Here is an 18,958-nt window from a genome sequence, read left to right on the forward strand (position 1 = left end):
AATGAAGGTGAAAGTGACTTGTAATTGAAGTACGCAAGAGTATTGGGATGTTTAATGTATATAATGAACTGTACACGATCATACATAGCATGCGCTATCAGTAAATTGAGTTGGTACACGAGTAATCCCAACAAAACTCACTGGATGGAAATGAAAAGAGTTTTGGGGTATCTTAAATACACTCAAAATTATGCTTTGCATTATAATAAATATCCTGCGGTACTTGAAAGATATAGTGATGCAAATTGGATCACCGGATCGAACGAAGTAAAATCCACAAGTGGATATGTATTTACTATCGGTGGAGGAGCAGTCTCTTGGAAATCATCCAAACAGACGTGTATTGCTCGCTATATAATGGAATTTGAGTTCATCATATTAGATAAAGCTGGTGAAGAAGCAGAATGGTTTTGGAATTTCTTGGAAGATATTTCGTATTGGCCCAAGCCAGTGGCACCAATATGTATACACTGTGATAGCCAAGCAGCAATGGTAGGGCAGGGAGAATGATGTACAACGGTAAATCTCATCACATACAACGGAGACATAATACCATTAGAGAACTTCTCTCTAGTGGAATTATCACTGTAGACTATGTAAAGTCAAAGGATAATGTGTCGGATCCACTTACAAAAGGCCTATCTAGAGAAGGAGTGAAACGACATCCAAGGGAATAGGCTTAAGGCCTAGGACAAGTCAGCATGGCGGTAACTCTACCTAGCAGACTGGAGATCCCAAGAGCTAGGTTCGAGGAGATCAAACAAAGTTGTGTCTGACAGGTTCAACATTGTCAATTACCCAACCCATTCTCATGATGTAGACAATGTATAGTAAACTAGGATAAGACTTAAGGTGAAAGTCTTTTAATAATTATCTAAATTTGGCAGATTTGACAAAATAGTTTAATATACAGGATTGAACGCTTAGAAATCACCTATGTAAGGGCGAAGTGGAAACCGCTTCAAAGAGAATGTTAGTAAAGGCCTATTCTCTAAGCTCTCATGAAAATCGGGACGTGTTCATGGCTGAAAAGAACAAAACCGTAAGAACCATAAACGGTAAAAGGTTGGTTGTGTGACATGTGTTGTATAGGTGTACATTAAATCTCAACGGTTCAAAGATATCAAATCTACCGATTGACCGAGTGCATCCGATGCATGTTCACTATGGAAAGTTCAAAGGGAAACCCACTTATCCAAATGCAATCAGTCTTTGCTTGATGATCACATATTTGTCCGTAAAATATTTTACAAAGAAAAATAGCCATTACCCATTCATGTGGGGGATTTTTGGGTTCTATATGTGTTATATGGAAAATAGAGAAATCAAGTGGAAGAGAAAAATTAATTTTACACCAAAATGGAAAGTGTACTCAAAATTGGCAAGTTTACTCTTTCTCCCACATTGGTGGAAGAAGAGAACTTGAGAGTGTTTATAATGAGAAACACTTACTCCACATGGCAAGTGAGGTAAGAAATAAATGATGCCTCGCGCCGTCGTCTTCGTCGCTCGCTCGGCTCGGCTTCAGCTTCAGCTTCGGCTTCGGATTTGGATTTGGATTTGGCAAATGATCAATCGATGAGATCTATCTTTTTGGACAAACTTTATTTGAATTTCGAAGAATGACAAGGAAAAACGCAGTAAATTTTTACTACAAATTTTTGGAACTTCATTTATATATATGCAGCATGCAGTAACAGTGAAACAGTAACAGATGCAATGGTTTGAACGAACTGGTGCCTTTTCGAACTGATGTTGCTGCAGAAGGTTGCACTGCTTCATGAAATGATGTACTGTTTTTGAACAGATGCTACGAAAAGTTGCAATTGTTCAATGAAAATAAACACTGATTCACAAAGTGACATTCCTGTTCAGAATAAATGCACTGTTTAGGATAAACAGATATGCATTTTCATGAAAAGTCACACCTCTAGATTGAACCATTGCCACCTTTTCCAAAGAGGAATGTTATGGCTATAAATAACCTGCTTTCTTCCACAGGTTTATATATGAAATTTTCAGATTACAAAATCACTATTCTTGTCTTCAAAATACTCTTTGTGATCATACAAACCATTGAGTGTGTTTGTAGAATCTAACTATTTGAGGTACCGCTATAGTTGGATTGTTGGCCATTTTATCCTGGGAGGAAAAATTCCACAACCTCGGGTACAGTGAGGGGTATTATTTACTTAAGGAAACTCTGTGAATTCAGATGACTTGGCCTTATTCAATTTCTGCTTCATCTTGTTTTTTCTAAAAAATAAATACACCTCTTTGAAAGGTCATATTGATCTTTTGTTGATGGTATTTAATACTTCATTGTGTTCTTGTTTATACATAAACTCGAGTTGAAGTTGTTGCAATATACAGATTCTGCATATCTGAATATATTATGAAAATAACAGGTATTTGGGTTGATCTTAGCACAATATTTTACCCCCAGACTGGTAGCCAGTCAGAACGGACTATCCAGGTTTTGAAGGATATGTTCCGCGTATGCGTGATGGATTTTGGTGGCCTGTGGGAGCAACATGTGGCTTAGCAGAGTTTGCATATAATAATAGCTATCATTCTAGATTTGATTATATATCTATATTTCTTTATTATGAGTATTCAGATTTAGTAGTGTGAGGCTACTCGTAGTCTTGAGTACCGTGTGACGTCTCGGGACACATTTTTGGAGCATCTTATGATGCCAACTAATACTTCTACACCTTCCAGGTAGTACAAGTTCGCGAGGCCGTACGAAGATACTGTTAATGATGCCAGCTAATATTCCTACACCTTCCAGGTCGTACAAGTTCGCCCCCACATCTGATCCTTATGACACTTTACCCCCTTTGTCTCTTTGTCCAGGTCATTAGCGTCCAAGCCTTCCTTAAGATCTTGCATATTTTCGCATCCACTCTCTCGTGAATGCCTTCTCGGAGAATCATTTTTTCATGCTCTCTTTCGCTTTCTCCCTCGAGTTCCACGTGTAAATAGCCAATTCTCACCCTATACACTAATGTAATTTAACTAGTATAACCATAACATGTTAGTCATGAAGAAGATTATAGAGTAATTTTGAGTGTAAAAATACAATTCTTTTATGTTTTATCTTTTACCTTCTCTAAATGAGATATAATATATATATACCCATGCGACCTTCTCTGTTTAAATTGAAATTAGACTCCCCAAACACGTTCTCTCTATCAGTTAATACTCTAATTTTCAAGAAATTAGCAAAATATGATATGAATAATTATACTTAGTATTTAATTGCTAATGGTAATTGTAGTTAGTAAAGGGCGTGCATTAGGGCACATGATTAGTGGGTAGAAGTGCATATTTTTTAGTAAGAAAAAGTGCTTTGTTTGTAGTTGAGTCTGTAGTGATCGTGATATATATATATATATATATATATATATATATATATTAGTTTAACCGCACGTGACTCGCATGTGTAACATTTGATTGTTTAAAATTAAATGATTTTGTCTATTGTGGAAAATTTTAATAAAATGTAAAAAGTTCAAATCACTTTTAATATAATAATATAAATATAAACATATATTTTAGTGTAAGTACATATAATTTTTACCACTAGAAGTTTCAAGTGGTTGATGAATCATCACTTTTATGTTTGTCATGCAGTACCTCTTTCCCTTGTTGTCAAAGGTTAGGAGAGACACATCAATTTGAATAATATTTGTTGTACAATTATTTTTTTTTATATTTAAAAATTTATCTTGTTTTTAAAGTCAAATCTTTACAATATCATTTATTACATTCTTATTATGTACTTAAACTTTTAAAATTTTGACACTTATTAAATTTTTCTTATTCTAATATTTTTATATTTATTTTTAGATTTTTCAAATCTACTTAAAATCAAATTTAGTTGATTTAAAATTCTTAAACTAATGAAAAAAGTATTAGTTGTCATAAATTCTGATGACTTCTAATAAGGAAAGGTTTTACCATAAATATATTTAATTAAATTTCAACTCTTAAATATTAAGAAAAAATAGTGAGAAGATGATTTAGTCTAAAGCAAAGACTTTTAATGAAGGACAAATAGTTCAAACGACATTTTTAACGCCCTTCACGCTTTTAATATATATATATATATATACACACTCTCACACACACACCCATGCAACCTTCTCTATTTAAATTGAAATTGGATTCTACACACAAGTTCTCTTTACTAGTTAATACTCTATTTTTCAAGTAATTAGCGAAACATGATATGAATAATTATACTTTATATTTAATTATTAAGGGTAGTTGTAGTTAGTGGAGGACGCGCAATAGGGCAGAGGATTAGTTGGTGGGAGTGCGTCCTTGCTAGTAGGAAAGAGTGTTTTGTTTGTAGTTGAGCCTACAGTTATAGTGTTATGTGTATGTCTTGTAGTTTCATGTTCAGGATGTTTTAGTGATGTTTGCGATTTTGGATAGATAGTTTATAGTATTACTTTGTGATGTCTGATCTTATTTATTATCTAGTGGTGTGTTATTTCATTTTATTATTTATTTTTATGTTTTTTATGTTTGTTATATTATTATTTATTATGAGTCGGGGATCTATAAAAAATAACCTCTCTACTTCATCTGAGGTAGTTATTGAGAATAAAAAAGGATTGTTAGCAGCTATGGATCCAAAAGGGAAAGCTCCATTGAAGTTGTTGAAATCAAACACAAGGACAAGCACACTTCAAAGGTCATTAGGTGGTATTTCCAAAATCTAGACTTACGTGGCAAATATTAGTCTACTAAAATGCAAAGATCTAATCCTAGTCGTCCGATGTTTAAGAGATTCAAGAAATTTCATCTCAATATGTGACAAGAATGTGAGAAACATAGAAGGAATAAAATTAGTTTTTAGTATATGTATAGAATCTGCAATAGGATTTCGGCAAGTGCTTTATATTCATTCATTAAACTTTTGTTTCATATACTCGTATAAATACGCTGACCATGTAGAAATAACACATCAAGAAAATTTCTCAAATTATTATTCCAAGATTTTCTACATGGTATCAGAGCAATAATGTTCAGATCAATTTCATCACCGTTCTTCTCTTTTTTTGTTCTCAAATATGACTGATTGAACAACTATTTCTTTTGTCACTATTGTTTCTAGCACATCCACCATTGATTCAAATCATCTAATTATCTTCATGCATCTGATATTTCTGATATAACCCTGGTGAATATGCCCTTTATGGCAAGAAATATCCGGTTGGAAGAGGTCATTTCTAATTGCTCTATCAGCAAAGAACAAACTGGGATTCATCACAGTCTCTCACCCATTCCTAACAGCTGATGCAACAAATTTCAAGCATGAAATAGGTGTAATGACATAATGACCTCTTGGATCTTGCATTCACTTTTAAGGACATTACTGACAGTGTGATTTAATTCAAGACTGTACAAGAACTTTGAACAAGCCTAGAGCAGAAGTTTGGTTAGTCCAATGGTACTAAGTTTTATCATCTGTAAAAAAAAACTCAATAGTTTTAATTAGGGAAGAAACAACATAGCATGTTATTTCACTCAAAAAAATATGAGATGGATTAGATTCTTTTAATTCCAATATCCAATACAGTTGTGTATGTTTGTGCGAAGGTAAAGATTAAGATAATAAATAACACAATACAAAAAATAAAGTAAAGATTAATAATAAAATGAAATCACTACATTGTCGAGATTCCTTATCTGCAAGCAAAAGAGGTCGTGCATATTTAATAAATAAACGTAATAATATGGAAATGATAGTAAACAATGCTGCCAACAGAGAAAGCTTTAGAGTAAAGCTAAAGATTTTTATTGCTTAAGCATAGAGAGGAGCAAAAATTGAATTCCTTACAATGGGGGAGGGGATGAGTATTTATAGAATACATAGACTTGTTATAGCCAATAAAATAGTGTTATTTTGAACCTTTAGTACAAATACCAATGACCTAGAGCCACTTTCCCTCGAGCCGTTTGTAGATACTATCCTACTAGTGTGTGTCAGGCAGTTCTGCCAACGGCCACCTATACTTCTTAGACTCCTGACACATGATCCTTCTATTTATTCTTTAGCATGCGTTCACTATCTCAGTCAATCTCGGGCTACTTTGCTTTTGCTCGAGTGCACTTTTCTTTGCATCGACACCGCTTTCGAGAAGATGACATCATGAGTCGATTTTTGTTCTATCCGACCTAAGCAAGCCCTACTCCTTTTCAGATCTTATTTTACTCCATGCAATTGTCATATTTTAATTCAGATTTATAGTGGAAGGCTGCATTTATTTTTATTAAGATTAAGACGTTTGAACCTGAATGCAGATCTGAAGTTTAAGATGTTGTCTTTAGATCTGAACATTAAATAACTAAAACTAGGCCAAAGGCATCGATAGACACTCAAACTTGTAGTCAAAATTCACTTAGACACCTAAACTAAGGTCTGTTCCTATCAGCCCCCTAAACCCCCACATTTTGTTTCGATTTGGTCTTTTTTGCCTATGTGGCACTGCACGTGCAGTGCCATCGTGGAAGGCGCGTAAGGAGCATTTTTTTTACTAATTTACAAATAAAAAGATGTCAAGTGGCATTGAGGGCCTCAAATTTATTTTAATAACAAAAATCTTTTTTTTTAAACACTAAAGGCCCTTTTTAATTAAAAAAAAAGTATTAGGGGGTCCCACTTTTTTTAATTTTTTTTTAAAACAATACTCTGGGGGCTGGGAGTTGGGAGCTGGGGGCTGGGGGTAGGTGGGGGAATTTTATTTTTATTTTTAAAAAATGTATAATCTCTTTTTAATAATTAGTTTTTTATTTTTAAATAATTTTATAATTTTTTTTTATAATTAGGCTAAAAAGCATTAGGGGGTCCCAATTTATTTTTTTAATAAAACAATACGCTGAGGGCTGGGGGGCTGAGGGGCTGGGGGCTAGGGATAGGTGGGGGAGCTTTTTTTAAAAAAAAAAATTATAATTTCTTTTTAATAATTAGTTTTTTATTTTTTAAATAATTTTATAATTTCTTTTTTATAATTAAACTTTTATTTTTATTTTTTAAATAATTTTATAATTCTTTTTTAATAATTTGGATCCTCAATGCTATTTTTTATTTTCATTTTATTAAAATTTTTTATAATTTTTTTATAATTATTTTTTTATTTTTTAAATAATGTTTTAATAATTTATTTCATTTTTTTAAAAATTATATATTTTTTAAATAATCATTTTTTTATTTTTATTTTTCAAATAATTTTATAATTATTTTTTCATAATTTATATCCTCAGTTCCATTTTTTATTTTCATTTTTTAAAAAGTTTTATAATTTTTTTTAATAATTGATTTTTTATTTTTTAAATAATTTTTTAATAATTTATTTCATTTTTACAAAAAAAATTATAATTTTTTATAAATAATCAGTTTTTTATTTTTATTTTTCAAATAATTTTATAGTTATTTTTTCATAATTTATATCCTCTCCATTTTTTATTTTCATTTTTAAAAAAAAATATAATTTTTCTTAATAATTAATTTTTTAAAAATAATTTTTTAATAATTTATTTCATGTTTTTTATAAATTTTATAACTTTTTTTAAATAATCAGTTTTTTTATTTTTTTAATTATTTTAGAATTATTTTTTAATAATTTCCTCAATGCCATTTTTGTATACTTTTTTAAAAAAGTTATAATTAATTTTCAATAATTATTGGACTCATAATGCCACATGTCAGCTTTCAATTAGCTCGTTTTGCCACATCATCGCGTATGTGCAACACACACTTTGAGCTATTTGCTGATAGGGTAAAAAAGGCCCAATTGGAACAAAATGTGGAGGTTTAGGGGCCTGATAGGAACATGTCTTAGTTTAGGTGTCTAAGTGAATTTGACAACAAGTTTGAGTGTCTATCGATAACTTTGGCCTTAAAACTATTTATTTTTTTAAGCATCTGAATATGTATAAGTTATTTATATATAAATACAATAAATATAAAATTTAAATAAAATAATGATAAATATTATATTAATAAAGCATTAAATAACTTAATATGAACAAAATAAAAATTATTATTTGATAAAAAAATAAAATATACAAATATATAAATTTCAAATAATTATATCTCATAGTGTATAAGATAACAAAATATTCAAATAAGTTTTTTTCATGGTATAACCAAAGGCGAACCCAGGATTTGAACTTGACGGGTGCACCTTTATATTTAACGTAGTAATTAATAGTGTCAAAGTTTGACATGCAGTTCTTTGAAAACTTATTAATTATATTATTTTATAAGCAAACTTTTAATATTATTGAATATCATTAATTAGATTTAATATGAAAAAGTGTGTTATCCAGTATACTTGAATTCAATGCACTTTTATAGTTTAAATAATAATAAAAAGTTTTTGAAAAATATGAAATTCTAGAGATTTGTTTGCTAGATGGTTGTACGGAAAACATTTGGTTTAAACCTACAAAACTTCTGGTTTAAACCTATCTCAAACTTTAAATTACTAATTTTTTAAATAAAAAATAAGTCAATGATCAAAAGATAAAAGAAATAAACATTTATAGTACAAGATGAGGAGAATATCTACATTTTGAAGTTGGAGCGGAGCTTGTATTTTGAAATAAAATAAAATGAAAAATACATTAACAATGTATGTCCAAAAACACAAAAGAAAAAAGAAAAAGTATAAAATAAATGATCACTAAGTAGGAAATTTTTTTAATCAATTGATATATATATGTGTGTGTGTGTGTGTGTGTTTGCACTTAAAATTCCAAACAGAAAACAACAAACAGATAGTATATTTGGAAAAAGGAACAATAAAAAAATGTTGTTGTTGGGTTTCGAACCCGAGTCATCACGCAATAAAAAAAGACTTTAATTGGCATGTTCAACCATCTTGCCAATCAAGTCAAATGATTTTAGGGGTGCACAACATATATTTAACATAACCCCAAATATATATATACAGATATACAAACTATATATACAAAGTTTTTCTCGAGGCTAGCGAGTGCACGTGCACCCTCTACTGCCAAGGTAGGTCCGCCTCTGGGTATAACATAGTAAATATTACCTAATTTATATATATATATATATATATATATATATATATATATATATATATATATATATATACATTTGACAATACGTATTCATTATATATATATAAAAAAAAAAAATTCACTTTTGTGAATCAAGAAAGCAAGTAGCATATCGTGAAACTCACAAATAAGATAAATAAAATATTTGTAACCCTTAAACTTATTAGTTATGAGAAAAAATTGAAATCCATTGATAGTTAGATAGGAGGGAGAGAAAGAACATTAATTTTGTTTACAAAAGAGAGCTTGAATTTTTTTTTCAAGTAAAAGTAATGTGCTTATGAAAGTCTGAATGAATAAGACTGTGTCACAGGCATGATTCATTTAGACATGTTAAAACCCATTAAGAGATTTTAAAACATGAAAAATAAAGGAAAAATAATATAAAAATACATCTTAACTTACCATATTTACACAAATCTCCATCCTTGCAAAGTCATTACAAATATTCTAACTAATTGTGTATCTACGTTGGATGTATCAAAGAGCTAATTATGTAACTCAACAGATCCAAAATTTAAAAATAATATCGGATGCTAATTATATATCTTTACAAGGAAAAATATATATCTTCGTTGGATGTATTATATATTTCGGCAAATACAAAATAGAAAAGATATATCGAAAACTAATTATGTATCTTTAAAGAAAAAATTATATCTTTGTTGAATGTATTGAAGCTAATTATGTATCTCGACGGACCAAAAATTAAGATTTTCAGTAACTATGCAAAATATTAAAATTTTTCTGTAATTAAGCTCCAAAGTATAAAAATTTATATTGTTTGTCTAAAAATAAAATAAACTTAATGAGCATAAATCTGAACCGTTCAAATTCATACCTTAATTAAGTACAAACGAGGTCGAAGTGGGGGAAAACTTTCTTTGCTCTTGGTCTATTATACCAACATTAATAGTTCAAAGATCAGATTCACTTTTTTCTATTTGCTTTGGACTGTTATGTATTTACCAATATATAAGTGTGAGTGAAGGTGTTGAAACAGGTAACTTATGGACGTCATGCCTGTTTCAGCTGCTTCAATTGTGATTTTATAATATCATTCTTAATTAATTATTATAAGTCATTTACGTATTAGAAAATTAAAAATATTTAATCAAAAAATTAAAATAGACATTTATGACATGCCTGCTTCAGCTGCTTCAATCGTGATTTTATTTTATCACTTCTAATTAATTATCATAGATCATCTAAGCATTAGAAATTAATAATATTTTATAAAAAGGGTAACATATACACAAAATGATAAGTTAACGCTTAATGTTCTGAATTAACTTGACTACTTATATGGAGTCCACTTAAATTTTTTTCACAAGTACATTTTATAGTAATTGTAGTATATCACCTCTAATTCGTACTTATTATAAGTCAGATGAAGCTGCTGAAGCAGGGAGATAGTGGACGACATGTCTGCTTCAACTGTTTCAATCGTGATTTTACTATATTATCCCTAATTAATTATTATAAGTCATTTACGTATTAGAAAATTAATAATATTTAGTAACAAAAAGTAAAATAGATATTTATGACATGCATGTTTCAACTGCTTCAATTGTGATTTTGTTATATCACCCATAATTAATTATTATAGATCATCTAAGCATTAGAAAATTAATATATTTCATAAAAAAGGGTAAATTAGACATAAAACAATAAGTTAACTCCTGATGTTTTAGATTAACTTGACGAGTTATATGGGTTTCACTTAAATTTTTTACAAGTATTTTTTTTATAGTAACTTTACTATATCGCTCCTAATTAGTTATTATAAATCATTTAAGTGTTAGATAATAAACAATATCTAATATCAGGGATAAAATAGATACAAAATGATAAATGAAAAATGGTTGGATGAAGTACTCTGCAATAATATGTGTCAAAAAGGGTTACACAGTTATTGAGATCCAAATGATTGGATTCAAATAAAAAATTAAATACTTAGTTACGAACTAAGATGTGAATGATCAAGCTTCCAATTTTTATTACGTAAACGAAGGATAAAGTATGTAAACAAGGAAATTAGATTTTAATTTTCTTACTACTTTTTTGTTTCGGTGGTCGGCATGCTTGCCGGCCACTCTTGCTTCGTGATTTTACTATATTGCCCCTAATTAATTATTATATGTCATTTACGTATTAGAAAATTAATAATATTTAAAAGTAAAATAGACATTTATGACATGTCTGCTTCAGCTGCTTCAACCGTAATTTTAGTATATCACCTCAAATTAATTATTATAAGTCATCTAAGTATTAAAATATTAATAATATTTAATTAAAAGGGTGAAATAGATATAAAATAATAAACTAACGCTTGTTGTTTTAAATTAACTTGACATCTTATATGACACCCACATAAATTATTTTCACAATTATTTTTTATAGTAGTGTCGCTATATCGCTTCTAATTAGTTTTTATGAGTCATTTAAGACATGTCTGCTTCGCTATTTCAGTCGTGCTATTTGCTTAACAATTGAAATTATATCAATGTTACTTAAATTAAAATAGAAGAAAAAATATTACTATAAATCAAAATAATTAAAAAATTAAATTATTTAAAACTATTTATTTTCTTTTGCCACTTCATGCATAAATATATTTCCTGAATACTTAATGAAAAATCTAAACTTTAGGAAGAAAAATCACAAGGAGAATATAAAATGCGATTAAATTCCTAAATACATTGATACTCTAAATAAATATATCAATACTTGATTATAAAAATTTATTTCATGCTTTCGTAATAATTTTAAAATTTAATCTTAGTATGTTGGGTTCGTGCTCAACCCTATCACCACTAGTATATCAATAATTTCCATCTACTTCAATAATTGTTCTACCTTTAGACCCTCAAAATTCTTTTTAGGTTTTCTTTATTTTAATTCTTTTATCTATTCTGAAAACGATTGCATAGTATTTCCTCTGTTTTATTTTACTTGGGACTCGTTTGGTCATAAGAATTTTTTATTTTTTTCTAAAAAATTATTTCACTTTAGTGAAAATTGGGATGTTTGGCCATGAGAATTCCAAATGTAATTTCACTTTTTTCCAACTTCAATTTCAACATTATTTATTATTACAAATGATCCCATTTTTAAATTTTTACAAAAACATCCTATTATTTTCAACCAATAACCATAGTTAAATGCTTAACTACCACATTACCAACTTCTTCTTACTTTCATCAATAAAAGATCTCAAAATTGAAGGCAACTTCAATTTTTTCCTTCTTTCTCAAAATCTCCCCATGATACAACGGAACCTTAATCTGTCCATTCTTTTGACTCTTTATGCAACACCAACAACATAAGCAACATTATTTCCTCTTCTCACAATTGATTGTATCTTGTAGGTAAATTAGTTGAGGGATTTTGATAGATTTTAAAATTTGGGGTATAAAATAATATTTAAAAAGGTTTTCTAAAAGTCTAAAAAAGAATTCCTAAAAGATATGGCCAAAACTCCAACTCCAATTTCAACTTCAACTCTAAAAATTTTTAGTTTTCATGGTCAAACATCTACTTGATCTTTTTTGATTTGGCATATTCACTAAGAAAATATTAATTAAAAATGTATTATTATAAAATTAACCTTATTAAAAATATTTTAAAACTTTAAATTTAATTGTTACTACTTTCTTTAGTTATATTGAGGATAAAATGAGAAAAAAGTGATAAAATATTCTTAATTTACAAAAATAAACAAGTAAATTGAAAGATCTATATTTAGTATAAGGGCCAAGTAAAATGAAACAATCAAAATGCTAATTAATATTTAAGCACGAGTAAAATGAACCTGATCAGTTTTTCAATTCTACCGTTGCTAGTCTAAGTTGAGACAAAATATGTTATTAATTAATTAACAGATGAATCTGATCAATTTTTCAAGCGTTGCAGGGCCCATTATAGTGGCAGCGCTCCCAACAGATTTTTCTCCGTATTCAGAGTAGAACTCTCGACCTCTGGTTAAGTGTAGAGCAACTCCATCCACTACACCACAACTCATGTTGGTGAGACATAATATATGATTAATTAATTAACAGATGAATCTGATCAGTTTTTCAATTCTACTGTTGCTAGTCTATGTTGAGACAAAATATATTAATTAACTGAAATTGTTGCAAATTTCAATACGATACACAATATAATGAAGTGGGTACTTCATCAAAAAAAATATTTTAGATATAATTAGATTTTTTATATGTATGATCTATCTCTCTCTATATTTCTTTTATATTCACCTCTTATCCAATTACCAAAATATCCTTTTACTCCTACTTAATTACATACTATATCCCAATACATAATAATTTTATTGTTTCGTCATAATAGTTTAAATATTTAATATATTTTGTTAATTTATATTAATTAACTATAACTACATATTGAAAGTAAAGAAAATTTATTTATTTAATTGGTTATCATGTTCAAAACTAATTTGTTACCACAAATCACAATAATTAATAACTTAAAATAAATTTTATTGACTCTCATTATTTTAGCAATGCCACATAAATTGAGATAAAAGAAAAAGTACTACAAATCATAATAATTAACAATTTAAAATATTTAAAAGATATATAAAATTTTAGTAGACTCTTAAAATTGTATCGAAGCCACGTAATTTGGGACACAAGGAGTAAATATATTATTTGATAATGACGTAAAAATTATTATAAATCACAATAATTAACAAGTTAAAATACTTTTTAAAAAATAGATAAAAGTTCTATTCAACTCTCAAAATTTTATCTGTGCAGCATAAATCATGATAAAATAAAAAATTATTTTTGACCAACTCTCATGCAATGACCAAAAAAATCCCTCTACTCCCACTTAATTACATACCATACCCCAATATATAATAATTCCATTGTTTCATCATAATGGTTTAAATATTTAATATATTCTATTAATTTATATTAATTAACTATAACTACATATTGGAAGTAAATTTTATTTATTTATTTAATTGGCTATCATGTTCAAAACTAATTTGTTATCACAAATCACAATAATTAATAACTTAAAATATTTAAAAGGCATATATAAATTTTATTGACTCTCATTATTTTAGCAATGCCACATAAATTGAGATAAAAGCAAAAGTACTGTAAATCATAATAATTAACAACTTAAAATATTTAAAAGATATATAAAATTTTAGTTGACTCTCAAAATTGTATCGAAGACACGCAAATTGGGACACAAGGAGTAAATATATTATTTGATAATTATGTAAAAATTATTATAAATTACAACAATTAACAAGTTAAAATACTTTTTTAAAAATAAATAAAAGTTCTATTCAACTCTCAAAATTTTATCGGTGCAACATAAATCATGATAAAATAAAAAATTATTTTTGACCACTCTTATGCAATTACCAAAAAAAACCCTCTACTCCCACTTAATTACATACCATACCCCAATATATAATAATTCCATTGTTTCATCATAATGGTTATATTAATTAACTATAACTACATATTGGAAGTAAATTTTATTTATTTATTTAATTGGATATCATGTTTAAAACTAATTTGTTACCACAAATCACAATAATTAATAACTTAAAATATTTAAAAGACGTATAGAAATTTTATTGACTCTCATTATTTTAGCAATGCCACATAAATTGAGATAAAAGAAAAAGTACTGCAAATCATAATAATTAACAATTTAAAATATTTAAAAGATATATAAAATTTTAATTGACTCTCAAAATTGTATCGAAGCAACATAAATTGGGACACAAGGAGTAAATATATTATTTGATAATTATGTAAAAATTATTATAAATCACAATAATTAACAAGTTAAAATACTTTTTTTAAAAATAGATAAAAGTTCTATTCAACTGTCAAAATTTTATCGGTGCAGCATAAATCATGACAAATAAAAAATTATCTTAATTAATTGCAACTAAATATTCAAAGTGAATCAATTTTATTATTTTAATTGACTTTTATATAGAAAATTAATCTTTTTATTTATTTATTTATTTTAGTAAATTTAAATTTTAAAATTATTTTTTTCTTATGTAGAAATACTAATATTTAAACTTAACTTTAAAGTACAAAATTAATAAATTTAATTTAATAAAATAAATTTCTAATGAACATTTTCTTAGAATTTGTGTTGGGTCAATATGTATAAGTTAAAAAGAAATAAAGAAAAATATATAGTAAAATTTTATTATTGTGAAAGATAAATATAATGCACTATCCAATAATGTTTAATAATATTATATTTTGTATATGCAAATGTAGCATCCCGTATTTAATTAATATACTATTCCGGTGAATTATCAATGATTACTATTGCATATGATTAAATTATATTAATTTTTATAGTAATAACATAATCAATCACTCTTAATTAATTATTATGTGTAATCTAAGTATTAAGAAAATAAATAATATTTAATGGAAAATAAAATAGACATAAAATGCGAAATTAACTATGAATGTTTTAAATTAAATTTTCGTCTTTCGACTGATGGTCATATTAGAAAAATAAGAATAACAAAATGATATGTCAACATAAAATATTTGATTAACTATCAAAATTATATTAGTGTCACATAAATTGGGACAGGACAGAAGAAGATATAAAGCAACATATATTATTTAAAAATTAAATAAAAAATACTGTAAATAACAGTAATTAACAAAAAAATTTAAAAAAATTGACTGATTTCTGCTTCAGCTGCTTCAATCGTGATTTTAATATACAGTTATGTTTAAAGAGGGTAAAATGGCATAATGAGATCTAAAGAGGATAAAATGTATGTAGTAAAGTGTGAGAAGAATAAAACTTAAGTAAATTTTATTACTATATTTTAAAGAAATTAAAGAAAATAAGTATAAAGATTATTTGCAAAAGATTTTTACAAACTAATTTAAATATAAATAAAGTAAATTTAAGTACAAAAAACGTGTATCTATCACAAATTTGCTACCAAACACTTCGCACTTTCTTAACATTAGCAAATTTTCTATCAAATATGTGTAGCCATTTTTCTCAACTTTTTACAGCTCCTCAATATTAATTAACATTTCTCTGTTTTAAAAATAAAATAAAGAAAAGAAAATTTCAACTCTTCCTTCTCTATTAAAAAACAACTCTTTTTCTGTGTTAAAATTAATAATTAAACAAAACAATAGCTAATCTAAGGTGTATATTCTCTTTATTGGGTAAGTTTACATGATTCTTAATCTTTGCGATATTGAAAATCAATAATCTGCTGGATATTTGATTTAAGCTATTTCATCATATTTACGCCCTTTTTTCTTTATATTTCTGATCACAAAATTTAACAAGAAGGTTAAAAAAAGGTTTCAATTGTGATCCCTCAGGTCAATCATACTAATGAAAATATTCTACTGCTCAAACTTTCTACTCCAAGATAAATCCTAAAACTTAAAAATTGCAATCCACATGTTCTACTGTTGGGCCCGTGCTAACACGGGCCTTTCATTTCTAGTATATATATATATATATATATATATATATAAGAAGGTTTCAACCTGCCTGCTTCACCAGGTTGCTTGCTTTGTGATTTTACTATATCAGCCCTAATTAATTATTATAAGTTATTTATATATTAAAAAATTAATAATATTTAATTAAAAAATAAAATAGACATTTACGACATGTATGCTTCAGCTGCTTCAACCATGATTTTACTATATCATGATAATTAATTATCATAAGTCATTTATGTATTGAAAACTTAATAATATCCAATCTGTGATTTTACTATATGCTCATAATTAATTATTATAAGTCATTACGTATTAAAAATTAATAATATTTAATTAGAAAAAAGATAAAATAAATATTTTTGACATGTCTGCTTCAGCTGTTTCAGCTAGGGGTGGGCATAAATACCGAAGAATCGAAAAAATCAAAAAACCAGACCGAAATTTAATTTTGGTTTCGGTTTTTTGGTTTTTTGGATTGATTTTGGTTTTCTATTTTTAAATTTCGGTTAAACGGTTCGGTTTTCGATTTTCTTTAAAAAAAAATTTGGTTAAACCGAAAAATCAAAATTATATAAATAATATTATAATATATATAAATATATTATTATTAATTTATTATATATATAAAATAATATATATTATCAATATATTATATTAATTATTTATACATTTTAGTAACCCTAATTCAAACTCCAAGGCGCCTAAATCCCTAAACAGTAAACATATTACCATTCACACTCAAGTCTCAACACTCACGAACAGTAAATCCAAGGCGTTGTTTTTGATTTACACCACTGGCGATTCGGCAAAATAGACGAAAGACCGGCGATCTACTCCCTTTCTTTGCAACGATACTGCGACCGGCGACCCGCAACCGCAATCCGCGACCCACAAATTTGGTGTTTCGTATTTGTGTCTAAAGAGGAGCATTCAGGTGAGTTTATGACATTTTCTCCTTAACATGGTAGTTTATTGCATTTTATTTATTTTACATTTGGAAAGGAAACAAGTACTGCATCACCCAAGAAACTCCGTATGTTAGTCTCAATGATGATATTGCTTATTACCATAAAGAACTTGATGACATTATTTCGTTTCATTGAGTTACTTATAGTTATTTATATTTGGGAATGAAAAATAGATTTGAAAAAAAATTATTTTTCTTAAAAAAATTATTAATTCCAAATACTCAATTATGAAAAAGAGAGGCTCTCTACTTTAATATTTCAAACTGAAATAAAAAATTGAAATAACCGAACCGAATTTATAGTAACCGAACCAAACCGATTTTATTTCGGTTTGGTCATGGTTGTCATTTTTGTCAATTCGAAAACCGATAAACCGAACCGATATTAAACATTCAGACCAAACCGATCGAACGCCCACCCCTAGTTTCAGCTGTGATTTTACTATATCACCCTAATAATGATACTGATGATAAAAATAATAATTAGAATGTGTTTTTTCTTTTAGTGTATTTATTTTAATTTTCTATATCGGATATCTATACCAAATGTATTTTGTTTATCATTTAATGAAAAATTTATTTTTAGTCGACTTTGGCTTTTTAATTCTTATTCAATTTTCATTCTGTCTATTTCTTCTAAACATACATGTTAATATGTCGACGGTTGGAGGGAAGGAGTAATTTTGAATCCAGTCCTATAATTTCGAATTGGATTTTTCGAATAGAATAAATAAATAACGTAAAGAAACCTCGACTTAGTCATTTTATTTGGTTCAATTTCTTGCTGGATAGCATTGTGCAAGACACATATTGATAAAGAAAAATTTTTTTGCTTCCTGAAAGAACAAAAGAGCTGTCTGTATTTTTAGGATTACTTTTGCATGACATGGATGATTATTCGAAACAAGTCAATATATGTGAGAGTATTGTTTTTGGTTATTTGTGTTTTTGAAGTTGTGAATCTACTTCACCCCCAATCAATTATTATAAGTCACTTGAGTATTAAAAAATTAATAAAATTTAATAAAAAAGGTAAAATGGATATAAAAATTATGAATTAACTCTTGATGTTTTAAATTAACTTGACGTCTTATATGAGGTTCACTTAAATATTTTGCTTTGTCACTTCTAATTAGTTGTTGCAAGTCATTTGGATGTAAAAACAGCTTTCTTAAATGGTGATTTAGAAGAAAAAATGTATATGGTTCAACCTGAAGGATGTGTAGTTCCTGAACAAGAAAATAAAGTTTGTAAATTAATTAAATCTCTTTATGGCATTAAACAAGCTCCTAAACAGTGACATGAGAGATTTGATCAAGTTTTAATAAAAGATGAATTTTCCTCTGTTGAAGTGGATAAATGTGTTTATACTAAA

This window comes from Capsicum annuum, chromosome 6 (genome assembly GCF_002878395.1).
Source record: "Capsicum annuum cultivar UCD-10X-F1 chromosome 6, UCD10Xv1.1, whole genome shotgun sequence".
Lineage (NCBI taxonomy): Eukaryota > Viridiplantae > Streptophyta > Magnoliopsida > Solanales > Solanaceae > Capsicum > Capsicum annuum.